Raw genomic sequence first — 10,921 nt, forward strand, 5'->3', positions numbered from 1 at the left:
CTGACTTTGGAAACTTCACACTGGACTTCAAGCAGCTTGGATTCTGTGCCTCTCCAGTCTTCCCCAGACTCCAGAACTTGATTTCCAAAGGAAATGCAAAATGTACTTTTATCTGAAAAGAGGACTTTGGACCACTGAGCAACAGTCCACTTCTTTTTCTCCACTCCTTCAGTCCACTCCTTGTGAAGGTCTCCCAAGTGTTTGAATCAGCTTTGCTTGACAGTATTCTCAAGCTTGCGGTCATCCCTGTTGCGTGTGCACCTTTTTCCTACCAAATTTCTTCCTTCCAGTCAACTTTGCATTTAATATGCTTTGATACAGCACTCTGTGAACAGCCACCCCTTTCAGTAATTACCTTCTGTGACTTACCCTCTTTGTGGAGGGTGTCAATGATCGTCTTCTGGACCATCGCCAAGTCAGCAGTCTTTCCCATTATTGGGTTTCAAAGAAAAAGAGATACCCGGAATTTATACTGTAGGGATGATCATTTAATGAAACTCAAATGTAAATATTCTAATATTTTGAGATACTGGATTTTTGACTTTCATGAGATGTAAGCTCTAATTATCAAGCTTTCAACAAACTTCTCTGAAAATTTTCAATTTTACTTTTCCAAATTTAATTAATGTATCCAACCACCCAATGAAACCATTAAAAATACTCTTAGAAACTAACAGAAAACTGTAATTTTGTAATTGTATATGGTATATATTGTATATACAGTATAAGTCAACATTTAATAACTTTTAATCACCTTTAATTCCGTGTCTAAATACAACAGGTGCTACTGTACACTGGCATACTGTAACGGAAGGTAGCTATGGTATTCTTAGTTTAAGAGGCTTTGATGATTTCATAAGATGAAATGAGCATGATGGTGCCTCTTAGTTCACTGGTCTTTTCAAATCGGGTGCATGTCATGATCAAGGGCCAGATATCTCTGAACAGACTCCTCAGAGCATAAGACATGCTCAGATGTAACCTATTCTATTTAAGTTTGCTAAGTCGAGCAAGAAATCAAATCTTGATATGATATATGAGGGAATGATACATGAAGATTGAGAAATTCAAAGAGAGATGTGGAAGAATTTGTATTTGCATATTACATACAATATTTACTTTCTGAGTTTACAAATCTCCAGACAGGAATTGCATATGCCATATATGTGGTTCAGATGCATGATTTTTTTAGCTTGCTTATTTTATTTCTGGTCACTGGAGAAAGATTCAAAGTCCATGTAATGAAAATCTCTTTTAAGCATGAATGGATTTCCCATAGGGCAGGAAGCACAATCTTCTGGACTCATTTCGTCATATTCACTATAGCTTCTGCTGTAGCTGAGCTCCAATGGCTTGGCACAGAACATAGAACCTTCAAGTGAAATTTCTGATAATCAAGAATTCTTACATTAATTATTCCTCAGATTTTGTCTGGTTATTGGTTTCAGTTTCTGCCAAAAATTTGTAGGTACAAGCTGTTGGGTTGGCATCTGTTCTTCTGTGGTGATGACTGAAATCATCCAAGATCCAAGGCTGCCTGAAAAATAAGTAGCTCAAAATCCAAAACCAATACATATAGTTTTCCTCTTATATATATGACAAAATGACAATCCCGATATACTGTTGAGCTCAGAACATACCTCTTCAAAGATTATTGCATTTGTGTACACCTGAAACTGAGTATGTGGAAAAAATGTATGAAAAATATATATCTAACATTAAAGTAAATAACATTTCTGAGCTGCTTTACGAATTCCTTCAGAATAGACAGTACACATCCATGTGTGCTCTGTAGCTTTCTGTCAATAAACCTTTTCTATATTCCTATTCCTGTTCCATATTCCATATTTGGCCAGAGATTCGCAGAAAGCTTTTGGTGAGCAGTGACTCATGTGGGAATCCAAATGGGGATCCAAATAAACAACAGTAAACAATGCGTAAATATTTACAAGTGGCAAAAGTTGGTTGTAGTAAGAAGACATGAACAACAGAAGGCAATAAAATTGGATTTTCATGGTATGGACTCTCACTCCCCGAGTGAACGAATCATTCAAACAGTTTTTGTGAACCAGTACAACAAATTCATTGATTCACAAAAACTGTTTGAATGATTCGTTCACTAATCGGACTGAATTCCATACCATGAAAATCCAATTTTATTGCCTTCTGTTGTTCATGTCTTCTTACTACAACCAACTTTTGCCACTTGTAAATATTTACGCATTGTTTACTGTTGTTTATTTGGATCCCCATTTGGATTCCCACATGAGTCACTGCTCACCAAAAGCTTTCTGCGAATCTCTGGCCAAATATGGAATATGGAACAAAAAACATTCATTAACAACTCAATGAATTTGTTGTACTGGTTCACAAAAACTGTTTGAATGATTCGTTCACTAATCGGACTGAATCATTCCAAGTGGTTCTTGAATCAATTACTCGCTGACTCACTGAATCAAGTAGGAAACCAGTAAGTGAGTGTCTTGATATATTTTCTGTATGTTGAAAGCCATTTTTAAAGGGTAATCAAAACATCATCTTACCCACATTTATGTCTCTTTTCTATACCTGTTCTATAAATGATTGGACTGCACAGCAAACCAAAAAAGCACAGTCATTTCTAAGTGGATGCAGGATTTCATAAAAGGCAATGAGGTGTTATAGAGAACAGCATCCACAAAGTTGATATTCTTCACAATGTATTTAGATTTATCTGCTTTTGAAACTGAAAAAAGGAAAGATTACAAGTTATTTGAGTTATGAGTCATGACACTCAGTCCCCTGTGATACAAATACGTTTGAAATGACTGAGATGAAAGTAGTCTTGATCCTCATATATCTTGAAAAGCATCTGTTATTGGCCATTCGTGTTCTGACCTACCAGGCGGATCTCTGTAGCAGTTCTGTTTCTCGGTCTGGTTCTTCTGCTAAACTACCATCTGTGAATCGAACGCCTACAACATGCTTTTAAAGGCACCCTTATAGCCACATACAGCAGTACATATTGTGCTGTAAATGATCCTGCTGAATGTTGAATATATTGTTTCAATAGCAATAATTTAATCTGGTGAATAATGTAGGAGGGCTTTGTGAGCATTTACATATTCAGATACAGGTATATGTCATTGGAAATGCTACTGTCTGAAATGATAGGCAGCCAGCATCATGCATATTTGCATATATATTTGGTCAATTCATATTCTAAAATTATGTAAGGAAAAAATAAATATACTAATCTGCAGAGTGAAGATTTAGCAATTTATAATAAGCACCTCTCTTTGCAGTCGAGTAGTGATGTTATGAGGTAAAATGGCAATTACTTTTTCTCAGTATGACATCACATTATTTCTTGAGCACCGTTAAGGCCATTTCCGTTTTTTAAAGGATGAGTTAATGCCTAATATGAAGACAGAAGCATGATGTACTGTAGAAAATAATACTACAATATCTATATATGTAACCGGGGGTGGGGGCCTTGTCATGGTTCTCCAAGTCCTATAGTACACAAGCTCCGGCAGATGCAGAGCCAGGACTAACAAGAATGATTGTCAGTGTGATGGATCCACCACTGATGTCAGTGTGAGCGGCTGGCATCCCAGTGCTCTCTACGTTCTCAAGACTCACATATAGAGGGTAGAGGCTGTTTATGAACTCATAGTCTGCCTTGTTAATGCCATGGAAGCCATTCATGAACTCACAGTCTGTCCAGCTACAGCCATGGAGGCTGTCCATGAACTCTTTGCCTTTCCTTTCACTGCCAAGGGGTCCATTTATGAACTCTCTGCTTGTCCTGTTATGGTCGTAGAGGCCATTGTTAACCTCTCTTTGCTCTGTGTTCCAGTCCCGCCTGATTGTCACCGTTCTCTGTGCCACCGGCTCTACTGAAGTGGTCATCTGCTCCACCGTAGGGATCTTCAGCTCGGTCTGTTCTACTGTGGGGGTCTTCAGCGCCACCGGCTCCGCCCTGGTTTCCTGCTCTGTCCACTCCGCCATGGCTCCATGCCCCTCCGGCTCTGACCTGGTGGTCTCCTGGTCCGCTGTTCCACAGTCTGCCACTGTTCCATGGCCCAGGTCCTCCAGTGTTTCACTATCTGCCACTGCTCCACGGCCCAGGTCCTCCAGTGTTTCACGGTCCAGGCCCACCTCTGCTCCATGGTTTAGACCTACTCTTGCTCCAGGATCCAGGCATGTAATGTGGGGTTTGGGTTTTGTTCCTTGTTCATTGATTTCTTGTCTTTTATTTTTATATTTTGCCTTTTCATGGTTCCTGTCTAGTCATGTGATTCCCTTGCCCTCATGTTATCCTGCTATTGGTTCCTTTGTTCAATGTGCCAAGTTCTCATTGGTTGGTTTAGTCATGTGTCTTGTTCCCATTGGTTGGTTTGTGTCATGCGACCCTCTTTATTTGGTATTTATAGCCCTCATGTTGCCATTGTCTCTAGTCGAGTATTGTTCGTGTAATCTGCTGTATTGGTGAGTTTATTCATGTCTGGATTCTTGTTTTGTCAAGTCAAGTCAAGTCAAGCTACGCCAAGCCATGCCATGTCTTTGTCATGCTCACTTTTGGGACTAAATAAAAGCTGCACTTGGGTTCCCTAACTCACCTTCCAGTGGACTGATCATTACAATGTCAAAGAAGAAAAAATCCAAATCACAAAACAGAACAATTAAAAACAGGTCACATGGTGCTAAATTCTACGCAATGTTTTTTTTCTTTTATTTAAGGCTCATCATTCATCATCTTGATAAGATTTGCTGTCTTTTAGCTATATAAATCAAGTGCTGTTGTTTCCTGTTACACCGTGTGACTAGTTTATGGCGAATGTGTGCTAGATATGGGCTTTGTGTGATGGCATGATTATCAATGAATAATTACTTATGGCTTCAACAGACATGGAATACATATGGATGACTTTTGTGGTGCATTTTTTTGCATCTTTTCATCCTTTTTGTAACTTGACATGCCCTGTTTATTCACTCTTCTGGACAAAATCCTTTTAAAAGGTACTAATATGAACACTTTAGGTATCATTTAAGGGTAAATAAGGTAGAAAGATGTACCTTTTAGCTTTTGTACCTTAGGGCATCGTCCCAGTGACACCTTTGTACCTTTTTTTTTCTCTGAGAGTGTATAAACTGATAAACTGTTGTTGTCAGTTTTTCTACATTTATATTTCACAGACAAAGCAACAGCATATGGGTTTGGAACAAAATGAAGGTGAGTAAATGAGACAGAATTTGCATTTTGGGGTGAACTATCTGTTTACATCAGTGTTTCCCTGCAGTTATTTTGCATTAGTGATTCAAAGTGCGAACTATTCAATGAGAAACTCTCAATGAAGTCTAAAAGCGATGAGACAGAGTTTTTCAGGATCCCACAAGCACATCTTGTCTTTATCTTTTAATTAATTTACCTACAATCTAAAAGCATCTGATTGAGGAGGTTTTGTAATATCCAAATAGTTTTTTTTTCTGTAGGGAGAGAGTGCTGGATAATGGCAAGGAATTCTCTCAGGCTGTGATAAACTCTCTAGCCTTCTGCCTTGGTTTATGAACTAAATGCTGAATTTAATTGAAACTGCATGTGTAATGAAGCTACTTTAATTGGTGGAGGCTGGAGCAGTTCTTTCTTTGAGTATTTGTCACTTGAAGCCTGTTGAAACAGGATTGGGCATCTTTATATGCAACGCCATTGTGGCTGTGTCAGTCATTATTAAATTTAAGATAGCTTTAGGAAGAATCATGTTTAGGGCTATTGGGAGCCTGTGTGCTTGTGCAGTCTGAGATAGATTGTGTTTCACACTGTTCTGCAATTAGTTGATGGAAATCATCCCAGGTTACGTATGTAACCATGGTTTCCCGAGGGAATGAGACGCTGCGTCGGAAACGCTAGGGGAACGCCTTCAGCGATACCAAGCTCTGAATCATATGTGTAATCAGTCGACTCGATTTGCAGGACATCAGAGGCAGGTGACGTCATGACCATGAAGCTTTAAAAGCACGTGAGGTGCAGCCGGCGCTAGCTTCTTAGGAGGGGAGCAAGCTCTAGTAGGGATGCCGGATGTACATACGTAACCTGGACCATTCCCCTTAGGGAACTTGAGTTGTGTCGGAAACGCTAGGGGAACGCCTTCAGCGATACCAAGCTCTGAATCATATGTGTAATCAGTCGACTCGATTTGCAGGACATCAGAGGCAGGTGACGTCATGACCATGAAGCTTTAAAAGCACGTGAGGTGCAGCCGGCGCTAGCTTCTTAGGATTGAAGCAAGCTCTAGTAGGGATGCCGGATGTACATACGTAACCTGGAACATTCCCCTTAGGGAACTTGAGTTGTGTCGGAAACGCTAGGGGAACGAGATGTCCATGCCGCCAGACTTGCAAATCCCTGTCTAGTGTGGAAGAGCACAGCTATGGCAAGAGAACAGAGGAACCTGGAGTGGCTCGCAAATCTAGGTCATAGAACCTGACGAACGTGAGGGGCGTAGACCATCCTGCAGCGTTGCAGATGTCCTGCATAGGAACTCCTGCGAGAAAGGCCTTGGATGTCGCCACACTTCTTGTTGAGTGAGCCTTGACCCCCAATGGTGAGGGGAGATCAGAGGACTCATAGGCAACCGTAATGGCATTCACTATCCACCAGTTGAGGGTCTGCTTGGAAGCAGGATGACCTCTCTTAGGGGGACCATAGCACACAAGCAGTTGGTCCGCCTTTCTCTACAGGGCAGTTCTGTGGACGTATGCATCCAGTGCTCGCACTGGACACATACAATTAAGCCTCTGCTGGTCGGGCTCCCTAAAGGGAGGAGGATAAAAAGCCTGGAGTACGACAGGCCGTGGTGTAGAGGAGGGGACCTTAGGGACATACCCCGCCTGAGGGTACAAAAAAACTTTGGCCTGACTGGGCGCAAAGTTGAAATAGGAAGGAGCCCCAGAAAGGGCCTGCAGATCCCCAACTCTCTTTAGAGAAGATATAGCTACGAGAAACACAGTCTTTAACGTAAGAAGACGATCTGATATCTCCTCGATAGGCTCAAAAGGAGGCCTACAGAGAGCTTCTAACACCACAGCGAGGTCCCAAGGAGGGACACGAGATCGTACCTGAGGCCTCAGCCTCATCACACAGCGTAGGAAACGCGTAACCAGGGGGTCCTTGCCCACTGAGTGACCATCAAGAGGGGCGTGGTAGGCCGCTATAGCAGCCACGTAGACCTTCAGGGTGGAGTGGGTTAACCCTGCGGAGAAACGGGCCTGCAAGAACTCCAGCACTGTACCAATCGGGCAGTTAACTGGGTCAAGCCGGCGGTCTCCGGACCATGAAGTGAAGAGCCTCCAAGTCAGGTCCGAGAACCATACTCGACCCGGCCAGAACGGGGCTACTAGCAATAGATGGACCACATCCCGACGCACTCTCTCTAGGAAAGGCGTACAGACGAAGCCTCGGCCAAGTCTGTACCATAGCATCCAGCCCCAGTGGAGCTGGATGTGTCAGAGAGAACCAGAGGGGACATTGCGGTGTCGTCTGAGTCGCAAACAAGTCCACCTGAGCCTGGCCAAAAACTCTCCATATCTGCTTCACCACCTCGGGGTGAAGCATCCATTCCCCGGGCCTCGGCCCCTGCCTCGACAGGATGTCTGCTCCCATATTGAGATGCCCAAGAATATGAACTGCCCTCAGCGAGAGGAGCTTGCCCTGGGACCACACAAGGATCTGATGCGCCAGCTTGTATAAGGGGACCTCCCTGGTGGTTGACATAAAAGACCACCGCTGGGTTGTTGGTGCGCACCAACACATGGCGATCTCTTAGGTCTGGAAGAAAGTGTTTGAGGGCTCGAAACACAGCCAGCATCTGTGACAGTGAGCATGCGCACTCCATTACCTCCATTAGCTCCTCATATTGTGGGGATTGAGGGGGCGAATCTTCGACGCCTTCCACATCAACCTCCTCGGAGGACGATAGGAGAAGCGCCAAGCCCGCTCTCCGGGGGGAAGTAGCCGCAGAACGGGCTTCCGATCCCAGCGAGCGGGCAGTGGATCTGGCAGGTGAGGAAGAAGATAGGGATTCGCCCATCTCCATTCCCTCCACCAGATCCAGCTGTGAACCCCACGAGTGCAGCTGCCGCTCCGCCTTGGAAGAAGTGGGGCCAGCACCATGAGGAACGCTGGTGAAGGCTCCCTCCTCAAAGAGAACCTTCCGGGAGCGAAGCAAATGCAGTGGCAACTGCTCACAATGCGGACAGTCGGCCCTCTCGAGAGCTGACGCCTCATGCTCCGCTCCCAAGCAGACCACGCACAAACTGTGTGTATCCCCGCTCATGATGTAGCGTGGGCAGGGAGGAACACACAGTCTGTAACGCGATCTGCTTTCGCCCTTTTTTGTCTTTAGTTTAGACATCTTTTTTTCTTTTTCTGCTGGAGCTTATATTTTGAATGCTTGTGCAACTTTTGGACAGACAACAATAAATAAGACTCACAGAACATAAATCGTGACTGACACACACAGAGAGCTTTGCTGAATGACAGAAAGCTAGCGCCGGCTGCACCTCACGTGCTTTTAAAGCTTCCTGGTCATGACGTCACCCGCCTCTGACGTCCTGCCCATCGAGTCGACTGATTACACATATGATTCAGAGCTGGGTATCGCTGAAGGCGTTCCCCTAGCGTTTCCGACGCAGCTTGAGTTCCCGAAGGGGAACTACATATTACAGTGCAGCAACATTATGGAAATTATGCTCTTATGCTTACAGTAATTTGTTCAAAACCTGAAGGATATAGAATTGGCTTGTGCAATATAAACACAGAGGCTATTTAAAAATAAAAATACTCTTGAATTGCAGATTACTAAAACTTGGAAACCGTAATAATGGATGGATTTCTTGAAAATTCATCAAGGGTGTTGCATAACAAATTCATTTGCGCACTAATCTCACTAATGACTGTGTGCTTGGGGGGCACTTTCTTTTCTGAGATTTTAATGACATTGTTCACTTTTCATTTTATCCAATAATATTGGATTCATTGAAAAAAATGACATGGCATTTATTGGTCCTAGTGCAAAAAAAGACATTCCTTGTGAATGTTATCTGTAGTAGCAGAAGATGCTGGGTGCAGAGCAACAAAATGAGGCAAAGCCACATTCAGCTGTGCTGGTTCTCATGCAGTGCAAAGGATGGAGCTGGAGGAATCTCCAGTGGAGCTGTTTATTACAGCTGATGCTGGAGACTTAATCATTGCTGTGGAGAATGATGGAACTGTGTTCACAAACTGGGGCTAAGAATGGATAGGAGCATTTAGTTTATTTGTCCCATTCAGTACATCTCTCACTTTGGATTAGTGAAAATCGCCTCAGCTGCAGTTTAATGTTGAGAAGCACATTGTTAGAGACGCTGATTCTGTAACTGTTGTAATTGATTAAAAATGTCTTGCAGCTTAAATGCATTACAGTTTGGTTTATCACCTCCAAACATGCCTTGATGTTTATTGGATTTATTATTTTGGTAAAGCAGACTGATTTAGTGATTAGAAAGAAACATTAAAGAGAATTATGGTAGACTTTTAGGCTTTGATGTATTTAGATTTATTTATATATATTAGATTTTTTATTCCTCATTAGGAATCTTGTCAACTATCAAGCAGGTTCAAAACAGATCTGTCTGTCTGTCTGTCTCTCTCTCTCTCGTCTGTCTGTCTGTCTGTCTGTCTGTCTGTCTGTCTGTCTGTCTGTCTATCTGTCTCTCTCTCTCTCTCTCTCTCTCTCTCTGTGTCTGTCTGTCCGTCATCTTTCTGTCTACCTCTATCTGTCTGTCTGTCTGTCTGTCTATCTACACTGATATTTTGTGGTGAAGTAAATACTACAGAAAAAACAAACAAATGTAATTTCTACATTAATTTAGTTCAGGCAAGAATAAAAAAAAGAGTAAATTCTATATTAGTACTCAAAGTTATGATCCTGTTGTTCCCATCATGCACTGGGGCATGAATAATTAATAAGGTTAAATTTTTCACTGTTTTTGAGTTGTATTTACACTGTTTTATGGATGCTTTTGTTGTTAGGTTTAGTAACTTGCTGACATGTGGAGTTCATTTTCTACTCAGAATGACCTATTCATACTCAAACATTAGCCACTGATTGTTACCGTCATTGTGTACTGTGTACCAAGTATTCAGGTCTCTGTTTATTTAGGCAATAACTCTATTGAGTAGACATGTTATCTTAAAAAGGATCACAAGCTACTTGCTTACTTACATGTTTGTAAGTACATCACATGCTTTAATAGCATGATTTATTTCTCAGTGATATATTGTTTGAGTGAAGTTTACAATCCGTGACTGTATAAAAATTAACTTGAGTATTGCGGGGTTAACATAACATAACATAATTAAGTAGAAATTACTCATCAAACTCTAACTGGCCACGTTAAAATTACTTATTTCCTTTGCTAATTTTACATAACTTAGTTAAGTAGATTTTACTTAATTTCATACTTCAATTGTTTTTCCTGCAGTTCCTCAGGACTCTTAATCATTCAACATTTTCTTTTAATTGCATGGTCAGATTTCAAAGCTCCAGGCATCTTTTTGTTCCCCACCCATTGTCATCCTTATCTAAAAGACATTTCTCTTTAAATGCTTAAAGATTACGGGGCCTTTCAAAGCAGAAGGCTGACTGAGAGATAAATGAGGACCCAACAGGTTAGTTTTTGAAATTAAAACTCATTCAGTCGTCCAATACAACACGTATTGATTGTTTTATGTTTATTAAACCAATTTTTGCAGAAGTGATAGTGTCTAAACTCATGGGTAATCTGCTAATGTTGTAAATGTCAGAGTTGTAAATCACTGCATGGTGAGAAATAGTTCAGTGGCTCTTTCCTTAAAGGGGTGGGTGACCGTTTCCACCCCCCCCCCCCCCCCCCCCCC

The sequence above is a fragment of the Sinocyclocheilus grahami genome, unplaced genomic scaffold (genome assembly GCF_001515645.1).
Source record: "Sinocyclocheilus grahami isolate Dianchi unplaced genomic scaffold, SAMN03320097.WGS_v1.1 scaffold17.1, whole genome shotgun sequence".
NCBI lineage: Eukaryota > Metazoa > Chordata > Actinopteri > Cypriniformes > Cyprinidae > Sinocyclocheilus > Sinocyclocheilus grahami.